The sequence below is a fragment of the Chiloscyllium punctatum genome, chromosome 5 (assembly GCF_047496795.1).
Source record: "Chiloscyllium punctatum isolate Juve2018m chromosome 5, sChiPun1.3, whole genome shotgun sequence".
Lineage (NCBI taxonomy): Eukaryota > Metazoa > Chordata > Chondrichthyes > Orectolobiformes > Hemiscylliidae > Chiloscyllium > Chiloscyllium punctatum.
In genome coordinates this window covers 5472068-5484516 of record NC_092743.1, presented here as the reverse complement: position 1 = coordinate 5484516, position 12449 = coordinate 5472068, and the positions used below count along the sequence as shown (strand labels likewise).

Genomic DNA, 12449 nt, shown 5'->3' with positions numbered 1-12449 from the left:
TACAGGAGCTGGGAGGTCATGCTGCAGCTGTACAGGACATTGGTTAAGCCACTGTTGGAATATTGTGTGCAATTCTGGTCTCCTTCCTATTGGAAAGATGTTGTGAAACTTGAAAGGGTTCAGAAAAGATTTACAAGAATGTTACCAGGGTTGGAGGATCTGAGCTACAGGGAGAGGCTGAACAGGCTGGGGCTGTTTTCCCTGGAGCGTCGGAGGCTGAGGGGTGACCTTATAGAGGTTTACAAAATTTTGAGGGGCATGGCTAGGCTAAATAGGCAAAGGCTCTTCCCTGGAGTTGGGGAGTCCAGAACTAGAGGGCATAGGTTTAGGGTAAGAAGAGAAAGATATAAAAGAGACCTAAGAGGCAACTTTTTCACGCAGAGGGTGGTACGTGTATGGAATGAGCTGCCAGAGGATGTGGTGGAGACTGGTACAATTGCAACATTTAAGAGGCATTTGGATGAGTATATGAATAGGAAGGGTTTGGAGGGATATGGGACGGGTGCTGGCAGATGGGACTAGATTGGGTTGGGATATCTGGTTGGCATGGATGGGTTGGACCAAAGGATCTGTTTCCATGCTGTACATCCCAAGACTCTATATGACAAAGCAAGTCTGGAGAGAGATGCTGTGCTTTTTGACAAGGTTGCTCTGTGATGCAGGACTCTGTGCTCTATGGTTTATTCCCTGGGATACATCGAAACAAGCATCAACCGCACCTCGAGGGCCATCAACTGAATGAAAGATGCTCTGGTCTGCTCGTAATATATTGTCTTCCAGAGCAAGGAGTTGACCTTGACTGAGTCTTGCGGACTGGCACATTCTAAGATCCCGGACTACATGCCGAGGGACGCACTGACGTTTGGGGAAGCTGCTGCCAAGGAACGGTTGGGAAAGACCATCAATCAAAGGTCTTTCAGCCCAAGTACAATGATGTAGTTCCATTCAGTTATCAGACCCTCCCAGTACCTCTATATAGATATATATATTAAATACTATGTTGCATCAATAAGAAATTCCTTTGGATTTGTTAGAAATATCGGGAGAGTCAAACTCTAATGTTTGTTTGTTCCCAATATGCAAAGACTGCACGGAACAGAACTGCTCTGGCGACTAAGTATATAAAGAATTTTTATGAATAAAGTATTTTTTTAAAATAAAAAAAAGTTGTTGTTGGGCCTTTTGACTAAGATCAAGCATTTGATGAGGTCTACTTGGACTTTAGCTCGGCTTTTGAGAAGATCGCGCTTGACCAACTAATCAAGGACTGCTTGAAATCTGAAACAAAATTGGAAATTGCTGGAAGAACCCTGCAGATCTGGCAGCATCTATGGAAAAAGCAGTTAATAATTCAGATCCAGTGACCTTGTTTCAGAACGTTTTTCTAGCAACTTCTGAAGCAGGAATTCGATTGAAGGCAAAGTGACACACTAGATCCAAAATTGGCTGAAAGGCAAGAGGTAGAGAGTCACAGTAGAGGGATGACTCTGTGACTAGAAGTCTCTGTCTCCAGGGGGTTCTGTTTGTTGTGTCCATTCATAATTTGGAATGCAAAAATAGGGGATATGGTCAAGATTTAAGCAGATGACAAAAACTGGTTGGGTACTAGTGAGGAGGATAGCCATAAGTTGCAGAAGCATATCAATGGATATTAACTGCTCTGGCCAACTGAGCACACAATGGCAAATAGAATTCAACCTAGAAAAATGTCAGACAATATACCTAAGGAGGGCGAACAAGGCAAAGGCTTACACTACAAATGCTAGGATCCTGGAAAGTACAGAAGATTAGAGGAATTTTGGTATACATACCCACAGATCTCTGAAGGTAGCAGAATATGTCAATAAGTTGAACAAGGCAAATGGAATTCTTGCCTTCATTATCCGAGACATTGGATACAAGAGCAAGGAGGTTATACTGGAACTGTGTAGAATGTTGGTTAGGGCCGAGTGGCATTCTTCTGTGCTGTAAATGTTTGAGTCAATTATGTATTGGGATGGATTAAGGATTGGCTAACAGACAGAAAATAGAGAGGAGGAATAAATGGGTCATTCTCACATGGGCACATTGACTGGTGCAGTTCACAAGGATCAATATTTGAGCCCCAGCTGCTGGTGAGTCTAGAACCAGGGGCACAATTTAAAAATAGGGGAGAAATGTTTCAACTCAAAGAGCAGAGGGTCGGTCTTTTGAATTCTCTACCTCAGAGGACTAAAGAAGTTCAGTCTTTGAATATATTTGAAATAGAAAATTTTGATCAGAATGAAATGGCAGAGTGGGCTCGACAAATTGAGCGACCTACTTCTGTTACCATGTAACAATGAAAACAAATCCCACAGTCGTCTCATCTGTAGTTCTTTGTAATGACCTCCATTTCCACAATTCTCTGCACTGATATCCGGCACTGCAAAAATGCTGGCCTCTGCAGCATTTCCAGTTTAATTGCTCCACCATTAGCAGCTGTTCCTTCATCTGCTCTCGAAGTCCCTACTTAAAAGTACTCTTTAAGAAGACTTTTAATATACTTCTTAAACGTACTTTGACCATTATTTGTATCTCAGTGTCAAATTTTGGTTGGTAACATTCATGAAGCTCCTGTTTTGCTATGTTGCAAAAAGTTCCGGAATTGCTGTCTCATTAGAGGGAGGTTTAACCGGACGGTCACCACACCTCAGGTGAGGGGAGAGGTTGAGAAGATGCTCTCTAAATATAAAGCTGTTGCTTTTGGTATTGCTAGTGCTCTGTGAACTCTGTAATCTTAATAACAATAACCTAATCAAATTACACATTTCAAAGTGGTGAATGAGAAAGAACCAACAGCAAATTCTGGAAGTATTCATGCTTTTGTGTTAGTGTTGAATGAGTATAATCCTCTCATTTTCTATTGTGAGCACTTTGCAACATTCAAGCCCGAGTGGTGTCAATACATGCAGCCTGCAGATGATGCTCTAACATAACACACCAACAATAATTTGCATTTATACAGCATCTTTAAAATAGTAAAACATTTTAGGGGCTTCATAAATGTGATGCCATGCCCAATTAAGATAACACAACAGAGTTAAAAAAACGTTAAGATGGGTCTTGAGGAAGGAGGAATAGAAAGTGAGAGAGGAGAGAGCAAGCTGAAGTGATTCAGGGAAAGAATTACAGAACCAAGGGTCCTGTGCACTTGACAATGGTAGGAGGGAATGAGAAAAATGCTGGAAATGCTCAACAGGTAAGGCAGGTGATAAACATTAAAGATCACTTTGCTGTTTACTCTTCACAGATGTCATCATACCTGCTGAATATTCCCAGTACTTTTATGTCAATTGCAGTGTTTTGCTTTTATCCCACTAATTAGGGTTGTGCAAGAGGTCGGAATTGAGGAGTAAATATAAGTGTATTCGTTGTACAGGTTAACAATGTAAGGCTGCATAAGTTAACATAAAATGGTATTAGAGTCAGGCTGGGCATCAGCACCATATGGACCGAAGTAGGGGTACAGGCAGATGATAAGGTACAGTAGTAAGCAGCTATTGCTGTGGTGACAAAAGTTAATCCTAGGTTTATGCTGGTATTTATTTTTTTCAGCAACCTTTTCACGAAAATAATTACACAGAATAATTCAAGAGAATATAGGCCCAATCTCATTGAAGTGTCAAAAATTCTTGTTAGATTTGACAAGGTGCATGCTAAGAGATTGCTTCCTTTGGCTGGAGAGTCCAGATCGGAGTGTCACAGTATCAAAAAGATATATCAGCTACTTTAGGACTGAAATTGAAGAGAATTATCTTCAACATTTTAAATCTTTGCAGAGGACTGTGGACTGAGATTGGTCGATTCTTGAAAACTAAGATATATCACTAAAGTATGACTGAACGGCAGAGCAGGCTCAGGAAGCCATACTACCATCATCCTGCTCCTTTGAAATCCGAATAACAAACTGCATTAAAGGGCACAAGGATAACAAATCTTTTCTTTACTATGCTGCCTGACTTAGAGTCATAGAGATGTACAGCATGGAAACAACCCGTCCATGCCGATCAGATATCCCAACCCAATCTAGTTCCACCTACCAGCACCTGGCCCATATCCCTCCAAACCCTTCCTATTCATATACCCATCCAAATGCCTCTTAAATGTTACAATTGTACCAGCCTCCACCGCATCCTCTGGCAGCTCATTCCATACACGTACCAATCTCTGCGTGAAAAAGTTGCCCCTTAGGTCTCTTTTATATCTTTCCCCTCTCACCCTAAACCTATGCCCTCTAGTTCTGGATTCCCTGACCCCAGGGAAAAGACTTTGTCTATTTATCATATCCATGCCCCTCATAATTTTGTAAACCTCTATAAGGTCACCCCTCAGCCTCCTACACTCCAGGGAAAACAGCCCCAGCCTGTTCAGCCTCTCCCTGTAGCTCCGATAATCCAACCCTGGCAACATCCTTGTAAATCTTTTCTGAACCCTTTCAAGTTTCACATCTTTCCGATAGGAAAGACACCAGAATTGCATATAATTTTCCAAAAGGGGCCTAACCAATGTCATGTACAGCTGGAACATGACCTCCCAACTCCTGTACTCAGTACTCTGACCAATAAAGGAAAGCATACCAAATGCCTTCTTCACTATCCTATCTTCTTGCAACTCCACTTTCAAGGAGCTATGAACCTGCACTCCAAGGTCTCTTTGTTCAGCAACACACCCTAGGACCTTACCATTAAGTGTATAAGTCCTGCTTTCCCAAAATGCATTGTTGAACTTTACCCAACAGGTTTTTAAATTTTATATCTCTAGTAACAAAGCCCTCGTATTTGATCATTCCCATAATCTCATGGGAAAACTGAGGTTGAATTATTACCAATACTACAAGCTACAGCAAAGCACATTCAAAAAAAAGTTTAAAATTATTTTTAAAAAAATCTTTCTGGACCATAACTGCTGATTGGTTATTATAATGTCCTACCTTCTATGTTTCTATGTCACAGGATGCATGAAGTCTGGCCAAATAATCTAAGCACAACCTTGAAAAATGTGCAGAAAACAATCGCCATTCAATAGCACTTCCTGTATTTTAAAACAAAAGAAAAACTTTCCAAGCTGCAGCACAGACACATAACAAATTAAAAACACAGATATTGAGCCAAAGAGCACATTTGGGTGGACAGCCAAAAACTGAAAGGTGGAAAGGTTTGAAAGGGAGTCTTCAGCGTTGGGGTAACAGTTGAAATACTGGAGTTGAGGATGCAATAGAGACTATATATTTCTTTTGCAGTATCAAAAAGACCAGCATTTGTTACCCATCCCTCACTGCCATGGAAATTGTGGTGGTAAGATGTTGTAAACCAGTACAAACCTTGGCTTCCAGGGACACACATCCTGTTACTGGGGAGGGAAATCCAGGATTTTGTCCTAGTCTTCCTACACCTCCTGGAAGGAGAGTGATATATTTCCATGTCAGGAAGATTTGTCGTTTACAGACCATGAAGTGATGGTGTTCCCATGCATGTACTGCCCTTGTTCTTCCAGATGGCAGAGGTAATGGGTTTAGAAGATGCTTTTCAAGGTTTCTTGGTGATTTGCTCAGTACAATAACGAGAATCCAGAGAAATATATTCCTGTTAGGGTGAAAGAAAAGGCTGGTAGGTATAGGGAATGCTGGATGACTAAAGAAATTGAGGGTTTGGTCAAGAAAAAGAAGGAAGCATATGTGAGGTATAGACAGGATAGATTGAGTGAATCCTTAGAAGAATATAAAGGAAATAGGAGTATACTTAAGATGGAAATCAGGAGGGCAAAAAGGGGACATGAGATAGCTTTGGCAAATAGAGTTAAGGAGAATTCAAAGAGTTTTTTTACAAATACATTAAGGACAAAAGGGTAACTAGGGAGAGAATAGGGCCTCTCAAAGATCAACAAGGCAGCCTTTGTGTGGAGCCACAGAAAATGGGGGAAATACTAAATGAGTATTTTGCATCAGTATTTACTGATGCAAAAAGGTTATGGAAGAAATAGACTGTAGGGAAATAGATGGTGACATCTTGCAAAGTGTCCAAATTACAGAGGAGGAAGTGCTGGATGTCTTGAAACGGATAAAGGTGGATAAATCCCCAGGACCTGATCGGGTGTACCCGAGAACTCTGTGGGAAGCTAGAGAAGTGATTGCTGGGCCTCTTGCTGAGATATTTGTATCATTGATAGTCACAGGTAAGGTGCCGGAAGACTGGAGGTTGGCTAACATGGTGCCACTGTTTAAGAAGAGTGGTAAGGACAAGCCAGGGAACTATAGACTGGTGAGCCTGACCTCGGTGGTGGGCAAGTTGTTGGAGGGAATCATGAGGGACAGGATGTACATGTATTTGGTAAGGCAAGGATTGATTAGGGATAAAATCAACAAGGTAAAAACAATGACTGCAGATGCTGAAAATCAAATACTGGATTAGTGGTGCTGGAAGAGCACAGCAGTTCAGGCAGCATCCAACGAGCAGCGAAATCAACGTTTCGGGCAAAAGCCCTTCATCAGGAATAAAGGCCAAGGGCTTTTGCCCGAAACATTGATTTCGCTGCTCGTTGGATGCTGCCTGAACTGCTGTGCTCTTCCAGCACCACTAATCCAGTATTTGATTAGGGATAGTCAACATAGCTTTGTGCATGGGAAATCATGTCTCACAAACTTGAGTTTTTTGAGGAAGTAACAAAGAGGATTGATGAAGGCAGAGCGGTAGATGTGAGCCATTTGGACTTCAGTAAGGCGTTCGACAAGGCTCCCCAAGGGAGACTGATTAGCAAGGTTAGATCTCACGGAATACAGGGAGAACTAGCCATTTGGATCCAGAACTGGCTCAAAGGTAGAAGACAGAGGGTGGTGGTGGAGGATTGTTTTTCAGACTGGAGGCCTGTGACCAGTGGAGTGCCACAACGATCGGTGCTGGGTCCTCTACTTTTAGTCATTTACATAAATGATTTGGATGCGAGCATAAGAGGTACAGTTAGTAAGTTTGCAGATGACACCAAAATTGGAGGTGTAGTGGACAGCGAAGAGGGTTACCTCAGATTACAACAGGATCTGGACCAGATGGGCCAATGGACTGAGAAGTGGCAGATGGAGTTTAATTCAGATAAATATGAGGGGCTGCATTTTGGGAAAGCATTGCTTAACAAAGTGACCTTGGATTACAGGTTCCTAGCTCCTTGAAATGGAGTCGCAGGTAGATAGGATAGTAAAGAAGGTGTTTGGTATGCTTTCCTTTATTGGTCAGAGTATTGAGTACAGGAGTTGGGAGGTCATGTTGCGGCTGTATAGGACATTGGTTAGGCCACTTTTGGAATATTGCGTGCAATTCTGGTCTCCTTCCTATCGGAAAGATGTTGTGAAACTTGAAAGGGTTCAGAAAAGATTTACAAGGATGTCGCCGGGGTGGAGGATTTGAGCTACAGGGAGGGGCTAAACAGGTTGGAGCTGTTTTCCCTGGAGCATCGGAGGCTGATGGGTGACCTTATAGAAGTTTGCAAAATTATGAGGGGCAAATAAGCAAAGCCTTTTCTCTGGGGTCAGGGAGTCCAGAACTAGAGAGCATAGGTTTAGGGTGAGAGGAGAAAGATATAAAAGAGACCTACAGGGCAACTTTTTCACACAGAGAGTGGTATGGGTATAGAATAAGTATGGAATGGTGGAGGCTTGTACAAATGCAACATTTAAGAGGCATTTGGATGGGTAAATGATTAGGAAGGGTTTGGCGGGATATGGGCCGGGTGCTGGCAGGTGGGACTAGATTAGGTTGGATATCTGGTCGGCATGGACGGGTTGGACCGAGGGGTCTGTTTCCATGCTGTACATCTCGATGACTCTATGACTCTAATTAGAACAACAGCAGGTGTTGGTGATTACAGGGAAGGAAGGAAGGGAGGGAGTGAAGGTATGGAGGGATAGGAATTAGGAATGAATAAATTCAAGGCATTATTGTCTGATGACAATCTGCTTTAGATCAATGCACAATTGGTGATCGTTACTGAACTAGGGAAAGAAATCAAGAACAGAAAATGCTGGAAAAACTCAGCAGGTCTGGCAGCATCTGTGGAGAGAAAGTTAAAATTTCAGATCCAGTGACCCTTCATCAGAATTGATTGTAGCTAGGAAAAGATTAGCATATATGCTGAAGGTGGGATGTGGGAATAAATGATAAATGGAAATGAAGCGAAGAGAGGAACAAAAGTTGGGCAGACAGAGGAATAGGTAAAGGTCAATTTGGGAGAATCAAAAGCTGTTAATGGGGACCATTTGTGGCTAGCAATGGGTTGTTTGTGGTAGAAGCCCGTGTTTCTGATTACTAGTGGCACATATAGAGTTGTGGAGATGTGGTAAGTAATGGCAAAGAAGTGATCAATCAGCCATGATCGTACTGAATGGTGTGGCAGTCCTGACGGACTGAGTGGCATACTTCTCTTCCTAAGCTCCTAAGGACATTTACCAAACCAAAAAATTAACAAGACTTTACTTATGGTAACTTTTACTTTAGTATGAATCAAATCTATCATCAATTAACATACAAATGATAGACAAAAAAAAAGATACATATTCTTCAACTACAAACATTCCCTTTAAATATCTTTGGCTTGCTGTAGCGTTAGAGTTCCAAATGTGTTAGCTGATAACAGGTTTCTCCTTCAGATTTCAAGGATACAATTCTATGAACCTTATGTGCCCTAATGGTGTAATTTTCTAAAGTTTCTTTTCAATCGACTTTTAGAAAAACACAAAGCCTTGCAGCATTTCTGCACTATTCACTGAAAAAACTTGGAAATCTGTGTAAATTTGCAAAGTGTTCCAACAGCTCTTGTCTCCTTTAACACCAAAGAAAACACCTCTTGAGGGCTGACATGTGAGCAACCATATCGCAATTCACTGCAATGTGAATTTCCAGAACCCAGTTCTGAGAGAGATTTGCTTTTCCTCACAAGAAATTGCTGTGTTTCTTTTTCGGTCTGAGATTTGGTTTTATGACTGCATCTGCGCCTTTCTCCTCCCAGTTGCTTGTAGCTCTCCTTTGTGCCTGGTCGCATAGCTTCGAGCTTAACTTCATTGTTGTTGGTACTGCTTCCAATCAAGAATTAACCGGGTCACACTGAACAAAATTTAATATTATCCAAGAAAGGTACATTTGATCCATTTACAACTGATCCTACCTTTTAAAAAGTTCTTTTCATACAATCTCAAACATAATTACAGATTCCACAGACATTTTAACGTAATTACAGTTTCTTTTCCAACTGTGCTGCTTCTGGATCAAAGCTTAGCACAATGTACCTACATCAGAGAGGTAACAGACTGCCTCGCAGTACCAGAAACCCGGGTTCAATTCCCACCTCAGATGGCTGACTGTGTGGAGTTTGCACGTTCTCCCCGTGTCTGCGTGGGTTTCCTCCGGGTGCTCCGGTTTCCTCCCACAGTCCAAAGATGTGCAGGTCGGGTAAATTGGCCATGCTAAATTGCCCGTAGTGTTAGGTAAGGGGTAAATGTAGGGGTATGGGTGGGTTGTGCTTCGGCGAGTCTGTGTTGACTTGTTGGGCCGAAGGGCCTGTTTCCACACTATAATGTAATGTAATCTAATCTCATCTAAACTTTTATCAAGGTGATGCCCACATTCAGTGAACAAATAACAAGTTGGCACTATCACCACTTTCATTTGATTTTTGTAATTATTTCTGAATCAAGCTGGTAAAGTCAGGCATCTTGGTGCTCAACCACTTCACAATATTTACTAATCTTAAGCTATTCCACTATTTAGTCACATTGCACAGAAATGCCCACATCCCAATTCACACCATAGACCTTGATTTTGCAGCAATATTAACACTCAAATCATAACCAACATAAAACACATGGACTCCATACCACTGCAGTCTGTCAGATACCAATTCATTGCACAAACTCCATCAGACCCTCTACCAGATCCCAACTGATTGCAGAGAACCCTCAGATCTCAACTCACTAATGAAGCTCTTCAATCCCAACTCATTTCACACAGCTTCCCAGACCCAAATTGACTGTGCAGAACCTCCACAGATCCCAATCCATTGCACAGGAGTCACTCAGATTCTAGCTCATGTCACAGGAACCCATGAATCCAATTCACTGCACTGAATACCTGGATCTGACCTCATACACAATGCCCTCAGATCACAGCTCATTATGTAGAGCCACCAATCACACAACACTGCACAGACCTTCAATCCCAACTCACTGTGCTGAGACCCCTAGATCACACCTCAATGCACAAAGGCAACAATATCCCAATTCATGGATGTAAGTTTGCTCGCTGAGCTGGAAGGTTTGTTTTCAGATATTTCGTCACCATGCTAGGAAACCTAAATATACAAATAGAAAGCAGGCCATAACACCAGTGCATTACCGGAGGCTCACTGATGATGTTACCTAGTGTGGTGTAAAAGAACCTTCCAGCTCAGCGAGCAAACTTACATCTAGAACCTCAACCTGAGCTACAACTCTCCAAACTTGCTAATCCCAACTCGTTGCAGAGATCACCTATTCCAACTCATTTCATTAAAAAAATCTGAGTTACAAACACATCATAACATGACCCACAGGCCTCAACTCTTTGCAGTGAGATGCCCAGGTCTCAACCCATTGCAATCAGAAGTTCTAGATTCCACCTCATTACAATGTAAAATCTGGATTCTACCCCACTGCAAAGTGAATCTCCAGTTCCCAACTCAGTGTGCTGGAAGCGTACTCAATGTCAACACCCAGATCCTAACATTTTGCAATGTTAACACACAGATCCCAATTCTTTGGTAAGTAGTCCCCAGATCCCACCTCATTGGAATGTAACCCCCCTCCCCAGACTTCAATTCATTGCAAACTTAAGCCACCCAGATTCTACCTCAATCTGATGTGAAAACCCAGTCACTGTGATATCAATATCTAGACAGAATGTTGACCCCAGATCACAATTCATTGCGCTCGTAGTTCACAAAAATGTGAACCCATAGATTCTGGCTCATTTGATGTGAAACTCCCAGATATTAACTCATTGAAAAATGACTCATACATTCCCAGGTCATTGCAAAGTGACCCTGAGATCCCAGGTTTTTGTGACCTTCATATCCAGATCCCAATTCATTGTGAAAAGCACCCCAGATCACAAGTTGTTGCAACTTGTACATCCACATTTCAAACTATTGCAAAGTGAACTCTGAAATACTAACAATAACCCCCAGATCCCAGTTCTTGGCAGTGACCTTCCCAAATTCCAATTCATTGCAACTATATCTCATTGAACTGTGAAAGCTAGACCAAAATCACTGTAAAGTAACCACTCAGATCCAACTCAGAATCCCAGATATCAGTACATTGCTACATAATCCTCCAGATCCCAACTGATTGCGCTGTGAATATCCAAATCCCAACTCACTGAAGTGGAGCCACTCAGATCCTAACTCAATGCAATGTGAACCCTCAAATCCTAACTCAATGTAATGTCACCACTCAAATCCTAACTCAATGTAATGTCACCACTCAAATCCTAATTCAATGTAATGTCACCACTCAAATCCTAACTCAATGCAGTGTCACCACTCAGATCCTAACTCAATGTAATGTCACCACTCAAATCCTAACTCAATGTAATGTCACCACTCAAATCCTAACTCAATGTAATGTCACCACTCAAATCCTAATTCAATGTAATGTCACCACTCAAATCCTAATTCAATGTAATGTCACCACTCAAATCCTAACTCAATGCAGTGTCACCACTCAGATCCTAACTCAATGCAGTGTCACCACTCAGATCCTAACTCAATGTAATGTCACCACTCAGATCCTAACTCAATATAATGTCACCACTCAAATCCTAACTCAATGTAATGTCACCACTCAGATCCTAACTCAATGTAATGTCACCACTCAGATCCTAACTCAATGTAATGTCACCACTCAGATCCTAACTCAATGCAGTGTCACCACTCAGATCCTAACTCAATGTAATGTCACCACTCAAATCCTAACTCAATGCAATGTGAACCCTCAGATCCTAACTCAATAACAGAGATCAACAGATCCCAACACTTTACAAAATAAACCCCAGATCCCAAATCACTGCAATGTGAACCCACATTGCACCTCCCTAAAAAGTGATAACAGATCCCAATACTTTGCAAAGTGATCCCCAGATCCCAATTGACTGCAAAATGATCCCTTGCTCTGCACTCACCAATCAGGGCAGTGTGTGTCTGTGGGGATGGGGGATTTGAGTTGAGTGGGATGTGTTTGTTGTTGGATGTCGAGTCCCAGCTGATTCTCCCTTTACCCCTCTCACCGTGCTACGTTTGCTCTCGCTATGGACCTACCGGCTTTCCGTAGCCCACTGCCTCTCACAGACGCTCAACGCGTTTTGAAAATTATCCGCCTGCGCAGCCTCAAAACACACAGGAGATTGTTCACG

The 12449-nt window shown here is 42.1% G+C and overlaps 1 protein-coding gene across 7 annotated transcripts in view; it reads right to left on the bottom strand.

Annotated features, from left to right (window-relative positions):
- LOC140476849 (uncharacterized) overlaps window positions 1-12449 on the bottom strand; it is a 71158-nt gene extending 58709 nt beyond the window's left edge. For 4 of the 7 annotated variants that reach the window (XM_072569690.1, XM_072569685.1, XM_072569686.1 and 1 more), the window contains exon 1: window positions 12355-12449. The gene's annotated coding sequence lies outside the window, so the exon portion shown is untranslated. The other 3 variants (XM_072569687.1, XM_072569692.1, XM_072569688.1) reach the window with 2 other exon arrangements.